The sequence below is a fragment of the Lissotriton helveticus genome, chromosome 8 (genome assembly GCF_964261635.1).
Source record: "Lissotriton helveticus chromosome 8, aLisHel1.1, whole genome shotgun sequence".
Classification (NCBI taxonomy): Eukaryota; Metazoa; Chordata; class Amphibia; order Caudata; family Salamandridae; genus Lissotriton; species Lissotriton helveticus.
This window is the reverse complement of record NC_136069.1, coordinates 1,293,866,249-1,293,887,927: the sequence shown is the minus strand read 5'-3', so window position 1 is coordinate 1,293,887,927 and position 21,679 is coordinate 1,293,866,249.

The following is a 21,679-nucleotide window of genomic DNA, read 5'->3' as shown; positions in this document are numbered from 1 at the left end:
CTTCTTCAGTCATCTATCCAAATTCAACATGTACTAAAGTCCAGTGTACTTAACACAAAGAAGGGGAGATGACCGTTCCTGTTTAAACTCCAATACCCCAGGCCCCCAAACCGGTTCAAATGTTCACACTAAAGGGGTATGTAGAGTACACAATAGACATAACCAAGAACAATTTCTCAGTTTTGAAAAACTGCTCTCACTCACATACCGAAGTATGTGACATGCTTCATCATAGGGCCTTCTACAAACGCCCTGGTGTAGCCACATCCAGGGCGGAGCATTAGGGAGGGGGAAAAAAATAATAAATTCCACACTACAAGACGTACAACCACATAATATCAACACATACGAGTAACCCAAATGAGGTGAACAGCATGTGCAAAACACCCAGTGACTGGAACTTTTTTTTCCCCCTCCCTAATGCTCCGCCCTGGATGTGGCTACACCAGGGCGTTTGTAGCAGGCCCTATGATGAAGCATGCCACATACTTCGGTATGTGAGTGAGGGCAGTTTTTCAAAACTGAGAATTATTTCTTGGTTATGTCTAAAGTCCAGTGTGCCAGGGGTGCTAATTTCATTCTGGGAGTGTGCCCTGAGGGGACAACACAATCACTAGCCAATGGGCTAGCAGATCCCCTCCTCTTTGGTGACAAAGATCCAGTGATGTGTGGCATTCAGCAATCCCAGAGTGCAATATTCTTGCCACTCTCAAGATATCGGGACCTTCCCTCAACAGTGAGGAGCTTGGCAGCCATAGCAAGTCCCCTCCTATTTGGTGACAAAGATCCAGTGATGTGTGGAATTCGGCAATCCCAGAGTGCAATATTCTTGCCACTCTCAAGATGTCTGGACCTTCCCTCAACAGTGAGTAGGTTGGCAGCCATCCCCAGAGGTGTGGCTACCTAAGGGCTACACACCTATGGGCAAAACCAGTTTTAAGACGGGTTTTACCCTTTCTGTCCCTGTCTCCAACTTGTCTACTTGAATAAAAGACACTCTGCTCTGGAGTGCTATCTTCAGTAGCCCTTCAAGCGCGGTTTTCGCTTTGAAGCTTACCTTTTGGCAAAACACCCTGAGTGGTCTTCCTGGGAGAGGAGTTCACAACTTATGCTGTGGCAACTGCCTTTGTTCCTAAGCCTGGGGGTCCTACACACGTCTCCCCATGTGGGCAGAAAGCTTTCTATGTGCCAGAGCCTGTTGTAGTCCACTGTACCAGCTAGGGCACAGCGTGGCAACTTTCCAAAAGTTTCTTAACTTTAATAGTGACATCAATTTGGACTTGGGCACTAAGTTGGATTTAATCCCCAATTCATTTGATGCCTTAAAGTACACATTTAGGTAGTCCATTCAGAAGTTAGCGAGGCTGGGATGCCAGTTGGTAACCCTTTGTTAGCTAATGGGGCTACTAACTTTCCTCAGCGAAATGACAACTTTAATGGTTTTCTGCCAAGACATATATAAACCTTGCTTAATAATATACAGCTGCTTGCCATAGGGCTTTATAAGCCTACCTTGAAGGAGATTTGTATATATTTCTAAGGCAGTGGTGGCTTTGCCATTAGTTTAAATGGCAAAGTTGAACTAGCAGTGCAAGCACTGCCCTTCCAGTCTGCAGTGGCAAGCTAGGAGCCATTTTGCCCTTTGACCACACTCAGGGTGGCACAAACAGTGCTGCAGGCGTAGGTGGAAACTCTGCTTCACCTGCACTGAGTACCATATGCTAGGGACTTGCCAATTGGGGACATTCAATTCTACAAACCTGTTCTAATGGGTCAGAACACTGGCACTGAGTTCTGATTAGCAGGCCTTAGTGCACTCTCAGAGTCGAACACCAGCAGCTAGTAGTCCAAATAGGGGCAAAAAGTGAGGGGAAACCTGCAAAAAGCCTGTTTCCTTACAATGCTCTTACGTCTGGTGGATGTTACTGGGCAGTTTGTAGACATATCTCCAATCACGTTAATTTAACGGGGGTAGCACCATCCTTATGATTTAACAAAGTTCATAGAGCCCATCAAAAAGCCTTTTGGATCCTTATAGAATCAGTTGGGCTATTCCCTTTGTAACAGGTGCATTGGAACACAAGACATAGGATAAAACTCTCCTATTTGCACACAGAATAATGGCCTAAATTGCTGCTTAAATTGTTTGTAGTCCAAAAACTCTGTTGAGATTCTAAAATCGAAATCTCAGGAACTGGTTGAAACTCTGAGGGTAGAGAAGTATGAGGCCCTGACTATGACTTCGCAGTTGACAGAGTTTTTGCATCTTACGTTCTGGCCACAGCAGTGCATATAAGTCAGTACTATATACTAAGCCGCTTTAACTACAGTAACAGAATTGTTATGTCTTCTCCCCTCTCTCTTTCTACTTTAGTCATTTCCTCATCTGCTCCAATTGTCTCTAGATGCTCACGATGGTCACATTTCATCCATAGAAGGTAGTAGGGCGCTGTACTGTACTGAATTTGAATCCTACATAAAAATTGCCAGTTAGGCTATTGAGGTCCCTCTGCGATCCTATGCGTACCATTGCGAGTGGCAAGAGATAAAGAGATCAACTGTATCAGAAGCAAGCAAATCTCCACTGTCTGTTCATATGTGTAAAATTAAGACAAAGAGGCATGAGGCTATTATAGAGCTGATGCTACAAATTGCCATCTCTAGGGAAAGAGCCACAAGCAGCCACTGATAATTTTTCGAACCCAGTCCCACAAGTCACAACACAGGAAACATTATATCCTTAATGGTGTATTAGAGAAAATAATTCTATCTTTTGGCTAGTACTAGATTCATCACTACAAATGACTATGAGCGCCATGGTACAAGTAGGGGGATTTCAGATCTCTGCTCAGTCATGAGAAACACTTCACTAATTTGACTGAACAAATGATGACTTGGGGATCTTTAAGCGATAAAATCACAGAAATGAATTGGAGGAAGGGTGGGTGAGACTGGGCTACAATGTAGAAGGCCAACAGTCTGTAACTTCTTCACTTTCATAAATCATCTCCTTCTTAAGGAGGAAGACTCAGGAATTAGATGAGGCATCAACGCGCTTTTTGGGGAGAAGCACGCTACTCTGGAACCCAAACAGGAATAGTGGTGAATAAGTACAGGGAAATATGAAATTAATATTAGCGGTGGACATGTGAGTCTGTTAGTTGGATTGAAAAGGATAGTGGAGGGATAGAAAAGGGAAGGGTCTAGAAAGTGTTTATGTGAAGATCATCAGAAAATGTGCTGACTCCTTGAGCATGGGAGCATCCCAAACCGCACTCAAAATTTTCAATATTAAAAATGAATTGTTCAAGTTGTATTGAGGTAATTAGTAAAGTTATTTTTATTTTATTTTCTTTCCATGAATTACATCATTGTTTACATAGTACTACTCATTTTATTTTTTCTTCCAAACTCATGTATCCATAATTTAAATTTGCCCAATGCATTTTGGGCTATGCCCTTCGTCAGGGGATAAATCCTGTGAAAATAGAAAAAAAACTAACTCAAGTTGATGCAATCCATATTATATTTCCAAAAATCAACCAGATTTTGAAAAAAATTATGGCTGGTGTGTGTTAGTAATCAGCGATTTGAAAAGATCCTAAATGTTATAACTGGTAAAGGCATGCTCGTCGATCTAAAGAATGATTTGACCGGTAAAAACATGCTTGTGAGAGATCTCTGGAACATAACTCATTATTCAAAGTTTTATCAAAACTAATGCCAGATAAGTAAAAAAATGTGCCAGTTCAAAAGTCTTCTCAGTACATAGAATATGTCTGAACAGTAACCTGTTCAGACATATTCACACCGTTAACACTCTCTAGGTAGCATGACTCCGCATCTAGATGATGGCACATTCTACCAAGGATTTTATTCCCTATCACATAAGGGGGAGCATGCGCACAAGAGGATAATCGTAATTCACTATGAAAATTCCTACACACTTTTTTGAGGTAAAAATTTTCACTGCACGTTTTCAAACTTTACACAATTTGTTACTCTATACGGCATGTTAAACCTTTCATTCTGTTACTGTCGTTTTTCGAAGATTAACCGATTTACTCGTCACATGTAGCTTTTAATTTCCGGGTGAAGAAGTGATTTATATCCGGTCCTGCACATAACGAAGTACGTTAATTTTTACACAGCGGGAATCGTGTCCCTCACACTTCGACCTTATTGGGTAAATTCTCAGCCACAGTGTGATAGTGTACTCTTAAATTTTTTCACTGTAACCAGATGACAATACTAATTGTTGCACGTTATTCTTTAAAGGCAACCAAACCCGTGCTATGTAAAGTTTCCATGAATCGTAAGTTGTATTTGTGTTATATGATAAATACCATCATGTTTTCAAGATGGCTCATGAGGTGCTATAATTTCTTGCATGAAGGTTGAGAGCATGAGACACACTTTAGGCCGGCCTGGCACATTTTTGTCTAATCCGGCACTAGTTTTGATAAAACTCTGAATAATGAGTTACGTTCCAAAGATCTTTCACGAACATGTTTTTACCGGCCAAAACATTCTTCAGATTGACGATCACGAGCACGCCTTTACCAGTTATAACATTTAGGATCTTTTCAAATCGATGATTACTAACACACGAGCCATCACTTTTTTCAAAATGTGGTTGAGGTTTGGAAATATAATAACGAATTGCATCAAATTGAGTTTTTTTTTCTATTTTCGTAGGATTTAACCCCTGACGAAGGTCATAGCCCAAAATGCATTGGGCAAATTTAATTCATGGAAGAAAAATACAATGAGAAGTACCATGTAAACAAGGATATAATTCATGGAAATAAAATAAAATAAATAGAACTTTACTAAGTGCCTCAATAAAACTTGAACAATTAATTTTTGATATTGAAAATTTTGAGTGCGGTTTGGGGATCCTCCCCAGGCTCAAGGGGTGGGAGCATTTTCTGTTGATTAACTATACCTCATACTCAGGAGGATCTACCAACCGGCACCTTTAAAAAGGTTCAACTAACCATCAAGTTTACCAGGGTGTGCGTGTGTCTCACCACTAGTTGGATTACGTACATTATTTGGAGATCATAACAGCAGGTGCATGTTTGGGATAAGTAGATGGGGTAGAGTCAGGGGGAAGGGTTTGGAAAGGCTTGTTTGGGAGATTTGAATAGTAAAAGAGGTTTGAGATGATGCAAGGGTGGGGTAGAGGAGGTGATCCAGCGGAAGGCCAGGGATGAACACTTCACAACCAAAATATTTCAATGGGGCCCATACACAGTTACCCAAATGCTCATCCACACTGACCGCTGGGGGCCAAATTATATAATTCACCTAAGTTATGATTAGTTAATCCCCAGTAACCACAAACAATTTGGAATAAATTTCGATGTCTAACTAATCTTTCACAAATCAACACTCTTTCCTCTGGTCGATGGACCATTAGTTCAGTTAGTTGATGGTGATATTAACAATTATCTAACTAATTTGTAGATCTCAGTGAAATAACCACAGATTTTGGGTAAGATTCGTAAGCTTTATTGAACATTTCAGTAATTTGTAAGCTCATTATTACAGATTCACAGTACAAACTCCATCATTCTGGACATGGGAGAGAACACTTTCATTGAGCAAATACACCGATGACACCAACTCATTCAACAAATCAATGCATAAGAGTGGATAGATGAAGAGACAAAAGATAAACATCAAAAACTCATTTGCAAAAGAATATGCCAATTTTGAGATAGAATAATATTTACGTATTAGAAAATACTGAAAAACACCCCTCTGGCCAAGGGACTGGTGGGGGTCCCCTGAGTTAGAATCAGGAGACAAAGGCTATAGGACAGGATCAGAACAAGGCAGATACTTACTAGACTTCTCAACAAACCCGACGCATCAGGGCGCATCCCTCTCTTACACTGTCTACCTCCTCGATGTTCTTGCAGAAGCTTCAAATCTAATCAGGCTGTCATTCGAATCTGAATCTTCCCAGACTGTTCTCTCCTCTCTCTCTCGACCCAGTTGCAGCAGCTCTCGCCTCTCTCTCAATGATGATGATCTTGATGCTCTCTCTATTTTGCTCTCTAAGTCACTCTAGTTATAGTCTTTATTTCTACATGTCCAACCCTCAATAGTTGCAAATATTAGTAAAATACGAAATACGATTGGACAGGGCTAGGGGAGTTTTCATCACACTATGCTGAAATATTCATTTTTATTAAGGTACTATTGTCCTTCCCCTTTGGCTCATTCATAATTTTTTCATTTCCCATACACATATTGTTGCCATTCTTATAATACTGTCAATACAGGCTTCACAGACGAGGGATACACACCTCCCCTTTCCCACATTTTCTGTCCTTGGTATCTGGCATCTGTTCAGCTTTCTGGTCATCGAGTCATATTATGAATCCACTGAGCATGTGTAACTCATTGTCATCCAGCACCAATTTCACCTTTTGTCATAAGCGTAATAGGCCCAAATGCACACTATTAATAAATGAATCATAAACAGATGTTATTTTCTTAATCATGGAATTCTCACTGTTCACAACCCACTTCTACTCTATCTCATGTTATTATTATTTCTCTGGGCAAAAGCATTAACAATAGCAGCTTTCTTTTAAATTCAAGTTCCTCGAGACCACACTTCTTGCGCATACGTGAGATTTTTTTCCTCTCAAAAGGAGTTAGTCACGTTATCTCTACGTAATTCTGTTTTTTGCAAATTAAAGCGGGTCTTAGTCGCGTTGCATTTTAGTCTTTATTAATTATGCATGCGTAAAGCTTTCTCCCCATGTGTCGGTGTCTGGTGTCTATTAGTTTTCTCTCATCTACAGTTTTAACGGTTAATAAAAGTTAATGAAGGATTGCTCCGAGCAAGTTTCTTTTTCTCGAACCCTTGCTCCATCAGATGGAAGAGTCTAAACAGGGTAATTTCAGGGATCAAAGTAAGGATAGAGTAGGGAAAAGTCTAGAAAATTGTATTTTGGGGATCATAGCAGTCAGAGAGTGGAGGTAGAGGATATATTGAGGGAGGTATAGGGTGAGAAATAGGGTAGTGCATTAGAGAGAGTACTAGATTGAGGTTTGGGAAGAGTCAGAGAGTTCAGGTAGAGGTTATATTGAGAGAGGTATGGGGTGAGATATAGGGTAGTGCATTGGAGAAGCTAAATTAAGAGTAAAGTAATAAGTATAAGGATACATAAGTACAAGATGGTATGCATGTATAAGTAAGGTAATATATCTAGATTTAAGTTGTATTTTATAAGCGGGACCGGGGGGGCCAGGACTCGCTGCCCCAGCCTGCGTCGCGCTACCTGAATGCGCAGCACAGCGTCACCAGCAGCGTCAGGAGGCGCCTTTCAAAACCTGAAATGGGCTCCCGCAGTACGGGACGCCCGTATTGTATCGGCGGCAGTTATCACCAGTGGGACTGGGGGGCCAGGACTCGCCTCCCCAGCCAGCATCGCACTACCTGAGCACGCAGCACAGCGTCACCAGCAGCGCCTGGAGGCGCCTTTAAAAACCTGAAGTGGGCTCCCGCAGCACAGGATGCATGCGGGCAGCACCCGGGCAAAGCCCGGGCCAAGGGCAGGCCCGTCCTAGCCCGTCATAGCCAAGAAGAGGCAGGGCAGCGTCTCTTCTCCTTATGATCCGGGTCTATCTTGGGTAAGACTTTGCTCGCCTGCCCCTCTGAGTTTGATGATCAGGCACTATGTAGGTAACATCTCTATCTGGCTTTGTCTTGGTGAACCCCTTGGACTCATCTGAGGAATAGTGTGAGGACTAAGGACTCGGAGTGGGTTTTTAGTGTACAGCGGAAGCCTACTTTGCTAAGTGCTACATTTGATTCATGTATGCTCTGCTCCTATTTATCTAACTATTAGCCATATCTACTTCACGCATCTTAGATCACGGGAATCTCTGGTTCGACTATCTGTATTGTAGGTGTTAGCTAGGAGGGTACGCCCTAAGCCAGCAATGGGGAAACGCGCTTGTACTGTAAAACAGCATCGCCCGCAAAAAACTTCCTCTTCCCTGTTACCACCGACATAAATTGATAAAATGTTGCAGAGGGATATAGGGGTGGTAACAATAGAGATTGAACTCACTGAAAGGCGTTTATCATTAACCCAGATCTTTGCCTTCTGCTTTCAGAATTGTCCATTTCTAATGCTCTTCCCGTAACCACTCCCCACCACCCCTGGTATCTGTGCCTCTATTATCCCTAAGCCAAGAAGCCACATCTGGAATAGAACCTTGCAACGGGGGTCGTGCCCTCACCTTGCCCAACAAATGGAGGCGTAAGCAAGCTAAAGGGGGACACCTAAAAGTAAGAAACTTAGAGTGGGCCCAACAGATAGTGTGTCATCCTCGGATATCCTTAATGCCTACAAAAATTGCACTGCTAATGCTCAAATGGATTTGCCCTATCCAGCTCGGGTGCAAAATATGACCAGAGATTTACTAGCCCAATTCAGAGAAATTGTGAATGAGGAGGTTGCCCCTTTATCAAATTACATACATAAGCTAGAGAGACTTGTGGACAGCAGACAAGAATTCATGGGCCATAAGCCAACTCAATTAGGGATGAAGATGGCCAACTTTAGTTGTCAGGTAGACACCTTAGGTCAAACTCCTGCTGTCAAATTGGGTGCCATTAAGAGCACACATCTCACCAGCATATGGGGTTCTAGACGCCCTAGTAATAATGCTCCTAATAGTTATCAACTAGCTAAGCTGTCCACGCCAGGTCTAGGTGTACAGCAGGAGCAAATTCACACAACCAACACAACATCTAGGAACTCTAACTGTGCAGCTAGGAATGATAACACAACCTCTACCAGCCAGAGACAAGGTAAGAGCACTACTAGTCAACCAGGGAACACTGGGTGCAGAAAGGGATACTGGGAGGGAGAGAGCTCAGCGGGCAGTATAGAAGTAGTAATCCAGCCTAACATAAATTTGCCGCCAGCCTCCTTCCCTTATGTGATTATCCTTACAGGGGTACCCTCGCTCAAGAAGGACCAGCAAGAGTCTCACCTAGATCTCAGGAAAAATGCTTGTTCTTGCTGGCAAGGAACAGGCAGTTCCCCTATGACAGGGCGGGAGAAATTAGAATGGTTCGTAGAGTTGGTGGGGTGGGAAATGGCACAAAGATGAACCGAGGCAACTGTGTGGTCATAAATTTTAAAAACACTCAGACCGTATGTTGGTTATTAAACCAGGATCATAGGCCTCTAGAGCACCACACAGAGATCCAAGCACTATCTCTGGACCATTTTTACCCCCTCTATCCCATAGTACACAGGGCCAGTACTTCCTTAGACCGAGGACCAGTGTGCCATCGTGATTATAACTATCCTACCCCCTGTCCCCTATTATACAGTGTCCCTGTAAGAAATAGATTTAAGGGCCTTGAGGAAGTGGTTTGATATCCAAAGAAACTAGGAAAGGGACCTGCAAAGCCCTATGTAGAATTTAGGGAGAGTAGGTTTACCCAACCTCGATGGCACATGAATTTCGGGGCACGGTCAAATATGCTGGAATCGGGTTTGATATTATCACTGGTGGATGGTGACACAACAAGGCCAGGGATAGAACATCTCAGCCAGCAAGCCCCACAACTATTGATCCCCTTGGATCTGGGAATATGTTGGAAAAACAGCGGAATTGGCCACCTACGTGCCCTCCCTTGCCTTTAGCAGGGGATGCCCATATTTCTAATTCTTGTGCCTCAGCGGCTGCAATCTACAACCTGAGCCAAGAAAGGAATCTAAAGATCTTATCCTGGAATGTTGCTGGTCTAAAGGTCTAAAAAGGAAGCTGTTCTTCCCTAATTGGGGGGGTTTTGTCGACCAGTTTGATATTTGCCTATTCCAGGAGACATGGGCATGGCAAGATACTCTTAGGGTGGGGATTGCCTTGTTCACCATCCCAGCAACTTCGGGAGGCAGCGTCAGACTGTCCGGGGGTTTATGTATTTGGGTTGGTTCAATCTTGGGCTGCACAGCCAAATCCCTGGACTCCGGGTCTAGTGATATCTTATGTGTAGTACTTACTTTATCTACCAAGTTGGAACTGGCCCTTGTGACTAAGTGACCAAATCAATTTTTTCATGCCAGGTGTCTCCCCAAATACTTGGTTGATAGTGGAGGGTGATTTTAAGTGTCAATATGAGCCCCTTCCATATATGGTTGATGCAATTCCCACTGAAGAAGCTCCTTATGAGCGTGCAATGGTCGCACACCCTCGGACATCCCAGAGAATCTAACATTCAATAGATTTGGCCAAGCTTCTCTTTTGGATTACATCCTAGTGGAGACTAGGCTATGGTCCAGAGTCCGTGACTTTATTGTCCTCCCACGACATGACAGCGACCGCAATGCTCTATCACTAGTATTGGAGTTGCCAAATCTGGGAAATCCCTTGCCCAAGAGTATTACTGTAGATAACAACCTAACCCTCTCTAACAACAGGAGGAGAATTAGGTGGGGGCCAATCCAGCAGTCACCAGAAAAGCTGTCTGCATTGTATGCTGCAGTCATTCCAATAATAGTAGAACTAGGTGAAGTGGTAGTCGCGGTGGATAACACCAGTTCTATCAACAAGTTGCAGACTTACATGCAGGTCTGGTCCTAAAGCTTGCTGATATATCCTACCCAAAGGCATATGAGAAGGGCAAAAAGAGGGCTATCCACTCATGGTTCAATGACAACTGCCGTGTGGCAAAACAAGCTTTATTGGAGGCCATCAAAACTAAAAACAAGCTATTAACCAAAGAAAAGAGGATGCTGTACAAGGAGACCATTAGGTTAGCGAAGGAGGCCTGGGAAATGGACAGATGGGAGGCCCTCCAAACTGCTCTGGCCAAGAAAGATCAAAGAGAGATTTGGTCCATAGTTGCCACTGGTAGTTGTCAGGGCAAGGCTGCTATCGAACCAAATATATCAGAAGAATCCTCGGAAGCTCACTTTCAGGCCCTATATACCACAAAGAACGTCCCTGTCTCCTGTGAAGATGTATTCCCAATTGTTCCTATTGCTAACCATGATGAACCTATTGAGTTCACTCTCTCTGAAGTTCTAAGTGCAAAAAGTAAGATGCCCTCGGGCAAAGCGCCGGGATTAAACAAGATCCCTGGAGAACTCTTCGAGGGCAGAACCAGGCATTTGAGGACCTTATCTGTGGGCTCTATTCAATGCCCTTTTGAAGGGCATGTCAATTCCAGAAACCTGGGCAGGGGCAGAAATAGTCCCAGTTTTTAAAAAGGGGTAGACACTTCTCCCAGCAAATTATAGACCGATCAGTTTGATCAATGTCATACAAAAACTCTTTGCATCGGTAGTTCTTGACCGTCTGCAGGGGTGAATGGGAGATCATGATCTTCTAAGCCCTTATCAAGCCGGATTCAGGAGGAACATTTCCACTGTGGACCAAATTTACAGACTCCAACTTATATTTTGGAAAACGGTGAGAATGGAGGGTGGCAGCCTCTATTTGATCTTCGTGGATCTGAAGGCGGCTTTCGAATTGGTGCCCAGGGTCAAGCTATGGGGGGTACTTGGAGACATGGGGATTCCCCTTACCTTCTGAACATACTTTCAGATTACATGAATTTTGCACAAGTAAGGTGTGGAAAAGGAGGTGAATTGACTCCCTGATTTCCAGTCGACAGGGGTGTACGGCAGGGGTGTGTGCTTGCACCTACCCTGTTTTGCCTCTTTGTCAACTCTCTGGTATCCCACTTTGCAGAGGTCAGGGACAACGGTGTCCCCAAATTGGCAGGTACTAAAGTCCCCTCAATGATGCTTGTGGATGATACTTTGCTACAGTCAAAGTCTCCGATGGGCATTCAGACGGTCCTAGACAGCTTTGCCACCTTTTGTAGCAAACGGAGGTTGGAGATCAATACCTTGAAGACAAAGTTTATGGTCTTCAATCCCCCAAAAACAAACCGCCCTAACCGTAGTCCGGAGGGAACCATGTTGGACAGGGTGTCAGTGTTTGAATATCTAGGGGTTACACTGACAGAAAAAATATGAAGTGGGGCCCACAAATTGCTAAAGCAAACCTTAGGGTAGCCCAGACCTCTGGAGGGATTGCCAAATTACTGAGAAATTACACCTCCAAACCTGCTGGGCCCATAGTAGAGATTTACAAGGCCCAAGCCATGGGCGCGGCAATGTATGGGGCTGAACTCTGGGGGCATTGCTGCTGTGGACCTGTGAGCAAGGTGGAAAATAATTTTATATGGCAAATCTTGGGTCTCCCCGCTAGTACCCCCCTTGTTACCCTGCGGTTGGATGTAGAAATTACACCGATTGAGGAGAAGCTGGGCCTCAGACCCCTCACCTTTTGGCGTAGAATGTGGATGACTCCAGAATTGGTAGCGTACAGAACAGAATTAAAAGAGATACTGAACCTTTCGGGAGTAGCACAAATCCCGTGGTTTGCACATATGAAGGCGGAATGCACAAAGATAGGAAAACCAACATTGTGGAGCAACCCTGAGGAAGCATGTGCTGCAACCCCACTCTCTGAAGTGGTAAAAGCTTACCGCTCAAGTAAGGTTGCCGCTGTACAGGGATGTTCCTCTTTAGGTCAACTAATGGCCCAATTTTTATTGTTATAGGATGATTACAGAATGGAATAATTTTTAGATGACATCCAGCCATCTCTGGCGAGAAAACTGTATGCCCAGTTTAGAATGGGCATTTTGCCACTCCGTGTTCTTACCTGCAAATGGACACACTGTTCTCTCAGAGAATGCCCAGCTTGTAATTGGGAGGAAGAGACCGAGCTTCATGTCCTTTTTTTGCCTGGGATACACACTAATAAGGAAGTGCTGGCTTGTCCAATTGTGCAGGAATTTAGGGTTTGTTCACTGTGCTGAGGCATTTAGAGTTTTGAAGTCTGACACCCGTGAGCCCATTGTTTTTGCTGTGTCAAGATTCCTGACTTCAATGTGGCGTAGGCGTATGACTTTTGTAAAATTGTTACCTTAGTCGCAGCAGCACATCGACGTAATTCTCTAGGGTTTTGACCTATATTTTCAAATCTTTAACTGTTTTAACCTTAAAATTTATTTAGTTTTATATGTGTGTATAGAGTTTGCATTTTAAAGGTATGATTGCTGCTTCAATTAATTCCTCTGTATGACCCGTATTGAAACTATTCTTACAGTTTTGTTTTTCACACTCATTGTCCTTTGAACGGTATTAATCTTGCGCATGCACTTTATTGCGCCACTGAATTTGGAACCAGGCCTAACTACAGATCTAGATGCCATTTTATACATTTTATTGGATTACCTTTTTTGTCTATTTTTTGTATTGCATCTATTGTTTGTATTGTATACTTTTGTGGTCGTAATGACCAAAATAAAATTTTCTGAAGAAGTATTAAATATACTCATACTTTCAAGTGTTGCTGTGCTCTAAGTTTATATATATATGTTCCTGAGGCGGGGCGGACCTTAACCAATTAGTAAGGGGCTATTATTTAAACACGATGTCACCTGCATCTGCCCGTGAAACTCTTGGCGCTGAAGAAGGCATATGAAATGCCGAAATGCATTCGCCTGTAAAGAGAGCATCTGACGGAATAAAGTGATCTCCCTGTTAACCCCCGCTGTGGCCTCTGCTCTTTCTTCGAGGGAGTTGCTGTTGATATTTTGCGCGCATGCCAGAGACGCGCTTCAGAGGCCCCCGCATCTTGAAGTTGGCCTTGGTTCCACTGGCGTCTGCTGCTGCTGCGGCGGAATCTGTACATTTTCCAGGGTACTGGATCACCAAGGCCCACCCCCGGGACCAGGAGGAGATGGGGCGGTGTTGGTGCTATTTCGGCTCCACGCTGGGCGAGATTGTATTTACGGTCTTGCCCCCGCTGAATAGAATCCTGTGCCACGGAGGTTGATGCGGTAGGGGGACCCAGGGGGACATTGACATTTCATCTTATGCATGGGAATAGGTTGGATGACATCGTGAAACAGCTATTTTCCGCAAATGATAATGTAGATCACCCGCCTTTCTCACCTGGACCCCTGTTGCATTCTGGGATTCGTGGTGCACAAGTACCGAGTGCACTACAATTGGAAAGAAAGGACACTGTTCCTGAGGCGGGGCGGACCTTAACCAATTAGTAAGGGGCTATTATTTAAACACGATGTCACCTGCATCTGCCCGTGAAACTCTTGGCGCTGAAGAAGGCATATGAAATGCCGAAATGCATTCGCCTGTAAAGAGAGCATCTGACGGAATAAAGTGATCTCCCTGTTAACCCCCGCTGTGGCCTCTGCTCTTTCTTCGAGGGAGTTGCTGTTGATATTTTGCGCGCATGCCAGAGACGCGCTTCAGAGGCCCCCGCATCTTGAAGTTGGCCTTGGTTCCACTGGCGTCTGCTGCTGCTGCGGCGGAATCTGTACATTTTCCAGGGTACTGGATCACCAAGGCCCACCCCCGGGACCAGGAGGAGATGGGGCGGTGTTGGTGCTATTTCGGCTCCACGCTGGGCGAGATTGTATTTACGGTCTTGCCCCCGCTGAATAGAATCCTGTGCCACGGAGGTTGATGCGGTAGGGGGACCCAGGGGGACATTGACATTTCATCTTATGCATGGGAATAGGTTGGATGACATCGTGAAACAGCTATTTTCCGCAAATGATAATGTAGATCACCCGCCTTTCTCACCTGGACCCCTGTTGCATTCTGGGATTCGTGGTGCACAAGTACCGAGTGCACTACAATTGGAAAGAATAGGACACTGTTCCTGAGGCGGGGCGGACCTTAACCAATTAGTAAGGGGCTATTATTTAAACACGATGTCACCTGCATCTGCCCGTGAAACTCTTGGCGCTGAAGAAGGCATATGAAATGCCGAAATGCATTCGCCTGTAAAGAGAGCATCTGACGGAATAAAGTGATCTCCCTGTTAACCCCCGCTGTGGCCTCTGCTCTTTCTTCGAGGGAGTTGCTGTTGATATATATATATATATATATATATATATCCAAGTAAGGCTCCTGACCGCCAAATACAAGGCTGAACTTTGCAGGTGTCCAAATATCCTTCGTTCAGTAACGGACCACCACACAGATGATTTGTGCAAACAGTGTCTCTCGTTTATTCAAGCATGTTGTAGACATATGTCTTCCATGACTCGTTTCACTCCAAGAAGGAGCTTGATATATATATATTACCTACTGGCGGTCGCCAGTAGGTAGTTAAAGTTAGGACCTAGTTTCCATACGAAATCCACAACATTCTATTTAGAATAACTTTGGCGCCGGTGGACGAATCTTCGTGAATTTCTCCAAGAAAATGGCCTGCTTGGTTCCGCTGGTTCCCTGAAAGTTTGGGGGTGATTTGTCAAGTGGGGGCCGAGAAAAAAGGGGGGTCCCAAAACGTGTTTTCCCCATGCAATTTTCCCTAGGGACCTTTAGCCAGGGCTACAGCCCGAACGGATGAACGGAATTACACGAAATTTGGCAGAGAGGTAGAGTTCTGTTCGCAGATTGTGCTTTTTGTTAAATGGTGTAAATCCGTTCAGTAGTTTCTGAGAAACTTGCAAGTAAAATCATAGCGATATCTAGAGACGGAGTTCAGCACGCGTACGGAAATCTGTACAATTACGAGCACTAGCTGCATGCTGATTGGCTGTGAACTGTCTGTCAACACTCGAAACCATGAAGTATTGGCTGCCATCTTGTGCCTCGCTAGAACCGAGTCACAAGTAAACAGTGAAACAAAGTTGAGAAATAAGGAAAGGGGGCAGGGTAGAAACATTTTGACCCTAATGTCTTGGTCAGGGGGATGGTACATGGATCTTTATGCTCAACTTTTATTTTAAACAAAATAAAAAATGGCGGGGTACTCGTGCAGTACTTGTACGCAGTGGAAAAGGTGAAAAAAAACTAGAAGTCCGTTACGGGGGCAATTTTTAGAGCTATATTTCTATGACAGTATGTAAAACTTTCCGTTTTTTTTTCCTGCATCAGTTGTACTCTCTATGCATGCGCAGCCTTGTTTGCAAGTGCACTTTTTATTCTTTTTCTTCAAGTTCGCCAAGCATACCTCTCCTGATTTTCGGTATTAAATTTGCGGCTTTCTTTTCCCGGGTCATGTGTGTCATCTGGTGCTATACTTTTGTAATATATTCATAAACATATTGTATGTATATTTATTTGAAATGTAGTGTCGAGGCGCCAAACGTTGATTACATACTTCGTCCAACCGCCATTCTAGTAGTTTTTCTCCGTTATTCTTATTATACCTGTTACTTTCATTTTACCCCGCGCATATTTTCTCTGTGATCGATGAGATTTTGTGCCACAGATAGCATGGTGTTTGTCCTTGGTCTCCGATCTTATCAGACTTGGTCACACGTATAGCTAGAAACTAATTTGAAGGATGTAAGGGACAGGCATTACAACACGTGTTGGTCAACAAAAAAACATTATTAAGATTATGCATTTATCATGTGTGGTAAATGTATACTAGCTGTAAAAGCATGTGTGGAAAACCGATATGCGTGCTAATGGTTTTGTGGTGACTATCACGCGTGCTTATGAACCGGGTCTGGGCGTGGTGGAGTTCAGGGTACCAGGCGGAGTGGCACGCAGCTGCACTCATACAATATAGAAGTAATATAGGATTTTTAAAACTTAAAAAAAACTATTTCATAATTATCCTAGATTAAGTCTTCTGTTAGTATGCTCATTAAATACATGAATATATGTTTTTAAACAAATAAAAACATTTGCATCTTTTTTGTATGGGGCGCCGTACATGACGTCACACGGAAGCTTTGATGCGACGTGTAACGTCAAAGGGTATTCGTAGCGTATGCTGAGAATGATTAGCAGTACAAATTATGGTGTGATCACTCTCTCACTGTCAAATCAGAGCACAGGGCGCGCTATGAGAATGGTTAGAAGTGCTGACTCATTGGAGATCCAATTCAGGTGTGTGGCTTATCCACAGTATCATAACGTTATTTTTTAACCTGGTTAAGTTTGAGGTTTGCATGAAATACTATGCTATAGGCAGATATGGATGTTTAGGGAGCGCTTATCTGCATAAAGCTTGGTTATTACCATTTACATATAGGTGTCTGAGGGAGGGAAAAGAAGTCTATGTGAATGGCGAGGATTGCACAATAGTAACAGGTCACTACTTAATTTGTAGACACATACAATTGCATGGCTCTTGTATACAAGATGCGCCTAATTTGGACTGAGTTTTGAAAGGTAGTCCGACACCTGCTATCATAACAACGTTCAGTTTACTGGAAACAGGAGTTATTTACTTTGAAATAATGGAGATTGTTGTGCAATGTTAGCAGGCATCGCTTACATGATTACGGTAACTGAGCGTGTGGTTTGATTAAAAAAAAGTTGTGTTAACTCCTCTGCATGGGAAGCTGGATGTTTCTATCTGGCTGTCGATTTCGACCTTGAAAGCAGTCAACCAAATGAGTCGCATAAGAGCGCTATTGTCTCAAAAAGAGGTTGCTCTTATATCTGGTACAGAAACATTTGTCCATGTAGCAAACACCCGCACAGAAGTGCATGATTTATTAAATACAGACGTGCTCTTGAAGTTTAGGGAGTTAATTTAGAGTATCTTTAATGTGTTCTTGATTACGGGGTTACCTTACTTTTTTAAAGTTAGAAGCAGTGGCCTTGTGACTTCTGTAGAAAGTATATTTGGTGTCTTTTTGGAATTTTTTCACTTTGGTGGTTTGCGCTTAATACTCGCATTAGTTGCCGGTGCACTTTTATTAATTTGTTTACATAAATATGGATGCACATCCTGCAGCAGACGATAATATGTCCCGGCAGTTGCTGCTTCGCAACCAAATGATTACTTACTATGGAGCGCTGCCTCTTGCAACGTTGAGTGCAGCTTGTGGATTATCGTTTCGATTCTCCTTTTTCACGTGTTCAACCTGTCTTCCATTGCCTGAGCTGTGATTTCGACTGGGCCCTGGATTTGTGTCCCTGCAGTACGGTGTCTCCCAACGCGGATTATGACCAGCTGATGAGCTCCTTACTGGTTCATGACGTGCTCTGTTCTGGCGGCGGGATTATGGCCTTAGCAGCGACACATTGAATAATGGGACATTGGAATGTTTTTGCAGCGGCGCTTGAGTTCTTGGCACGCAGTTACATTGAAAATGACCCGAGTTTTCCTCCGATGGTGATAGAGGCTCTGGTCGTTGAGGAACATGTGTGTTCATTCTCACTATTGAATTGGATGGCTGAAATGTTTTCAGATGAGAACAATGACTTCCTGTTGGAGGCTGTTGCTACATACTGTGCTTACACGCTGTTGGATTAAGACTCTTTCATTTTTCTACGTATTCTTTATTATTTATTTACTGCTTTCTATCAAAGAGCGAATAACTTTTTTTTGGAAATGTGAACTTGACTCTGCTTTTTAGGTTTGGACTCTGCGTTTCTAATTCGCCCACGTTTATATCACGTGCTTTGATCAAGAAAGGGTGCCGTGGGGCTGAGCGTTGCGCTCACACCCTGTTAAGTTAGCATCGGTTTATTAGAAGCTTATATGCTATTTTTGCTTTCCTGCTCTGCTTTGCACACGACACGTACTTGTGATATTGTTTAGAGAAGGCTGAGTATTTTGCTTTATATGAGAATAATTTGGTATGCTAGATTTGTAAACTGCCTCGCTAGTTTTGTGTGTATAGTGAGAGCATGGAACATCAATTTTATCTTGAATACTGTGTCTGTTATTCAGAATGATCCTCGCACGTTTGAGCCATAATACATATGGAGCTGTGGCCACCTCTGATACTTGCGCGTTTCATAATCCATTGTGGAGGCAAAGTTACACACAGTTGGAGAACATTTGTATCTTGACAGTTTGTGGAGCACTGAATGTAATCCACTACTGCTGAGTACCAGAGGTATGGGTCTGCCCATGTAATCCTATGAGACTTTCTGTAGTTATAAACTAATCTGCTAGGTAGGAGAGGGTGAAATGTAGGTATATTTTAAATGTGTTTACCATTAGCATTATAGGATGCTTTTTCTGTTTGTATTTCATAAAATAGTAACAATGCTGACAACCTTGTTTCTGATAATATGTTTGGTTGTATTTTCTAAGGTACTCTGCATGAGATTATGGCGTTAGAAATAAACATTTCAAAGTTGCACGTGTCTTTATTTACATCTTGTTTTGGACTGGTGTAAGACTATATTGAAAGAGTGTTTTTGTTATCCACCTTACTTCATGTAATCTAAGTCGCATGTTCTGGGTTGACTAGTAATTGGTGTTTTTGCTCTAGGGCGAAGTACCAATGAGTCACTGATTGCTAGTTTGGTAGGGGGTTTGTGTAGTAAGGTGGGTTTTGGAACACCGTAATTCACTGAGGTCCTAAGTCTTTATGCACAGTTCTGTGTATGAGCAGAATTCCTGGAACAGTAGTTACAACAAAAAGGCTTGATAAAGGGCTTGCACTTTGAATATGAATATAAAATAGAAGAATAGTTGATAATCACAGCTAAGGAATGCAGCGATTAGATGTGTGTATGTGTGGATGATGTGTAGATTGAGTGGAAGATGAAAAAAGTGAAAAATAAGAAAGGTTGGAGAGAGGCAAACTACCCACTGCATTGTCAGTGAAGTGGATCTTTGGATTTCCAGGTCATTACACAGATAGGGTGTTGGATTCCGCAGTGGGAGCAAGAGAAACAAGTACAACTACTAAGGAAGAAAGCTAGTGCATAAAGTCCACACAGTTGGGCAGATTTACAAGGTCATGGGAAAAATGATGCAAAAGTGGCGCAAGGGGCTTGTAAACCTGTCGCAGTGTGTTGTAGAAAAGACGCAAGAAAGGACAGAAGTGTGCAAATTACCCACTGCTATTCACGGGTAGTAGTTACCAAGAAGGCTTAATAAAGGGCCTGCACTTTGAATTTGAATTAAAGAAGAATAATTGATAAGCTTAGGCAAGAATGGTAGCAAGTAGGTGTGTGTATTTGTTATTGTTGTGTTCATTGAGTGGAAGATGACTAAGGTGAAAAATTAGAGAGGTTGCAGAGATCCAAACTTTCCATTTCTTTGTAAAGGAAGTGGGTGTTTAGTTTTCCAGTGCATATATATATTCACTGAAAAAACCATAGGTTTCAGGCACGTTATAGTTAAGAATTAGCATTTAAAAAACCTTAGAAATTCCCTGAAAAAACCATAGGTTTCAGCCAAGTAATAGTTATGAATTAGCATTTAAAAAACCTTAGACATTCACTGAAAAAACCATAGGTTTCACCCATGTTATAGTTAGCTCGACATTTCTCTCATACAAAACCATTGAAATTCCCCCGTTATAGTTAGTTCAGCTAACTATAACTCGCGCGCCCGCAATGCACTGCTGATGACGTCACATATTACATCACTCATCACATGGTCAGTGACATTAAAAATATCCAAGACCCAAATGGTAACATCATAAACATTGAACAAGACATTACATGCACGTCACAATTTGTCGTGTATGTAATAGAGTGTAACTGCGGGATGAGATATATTGGCAGCACAACATGCATGGTGAAGAAGCACGTACTTGAACATATTCGAGCTGTCAAAAATGGGACCTTTGCGTATGCCACAGGGAAACACCCCGCCCAATGCCAGAAAGGGAACTGGAGAGCAATGCAATACTATGCAATCCATATGATTCCCCCAGGAGAACGAGGGGGAAACAGAATCAGGAAACTACGTCAAATAGAGTCCAAATACATCATACGACTCAGAACAAAATATCCTCGTGGGATCAACTTTGATGAAGAGCTTCATGTTCATCTTGAATAATCAGAAAAATCAGATTAACAGATGTGCCGAAAAGACTTCAACATAGCCCAGCATAAGGCAACTAATGGGGTACTACACCCAGTACTTGAAATGACTGAAACCATCAGAGACAGTATTGCGCAATTGAAATAACTGTGTACTAAACCTTTTCATTAAGCGCGATAAACCATGAATAATGAACACTGCATCACAACTAAATGAATGCAAGTAAAGTTACATGAATATATAATGTAATGATCGAAACAAAGTCACTCACATTCTGTCCTATTGTGAAAATGTATAAACTGCATAAAGTTTTGTCTTTTAAATTCACCACAATCACTACAAGTCCCATAATGCCTCATCATGGCAGATATGGGTATATATAGTGAAAGTAAAGAGGGACTCACTGACCGTGAAAAAAGCCAGTCAGGCTGAAACGCGTTGGTCGAGTTGGTGTGTGGTATGAATAAATAATACCATAAGTAACCTAATCTGGAGTGCCGCGTCATTTGTGGAATAATACATATATATATATATATATATATATATATATATATATATATATATATATATATATATTTCCAAACTCTCGAGTCCCTTCGTAACCTGGATTCGCCTCAATGAAGAGCACTCAAAGCCAGATTTCAGCGTGGTAAAGCCATTTAATTCAAACCGCTCTGCCGCATAGCAAGGTTACAAACGCGTTTCTGCGTTGCCGCCTTCATCGGTGTTAACCATCGCATTTTTTTCTGAATATTTAAATAAAATTAACAATGTGACTTCCTGTCACATGCATGACAATGAATGATCAAAATAAAAAACGACACATAATACATGAATTCATCACAATAAGTGGCGGCCATCTTACAGTGGTTAG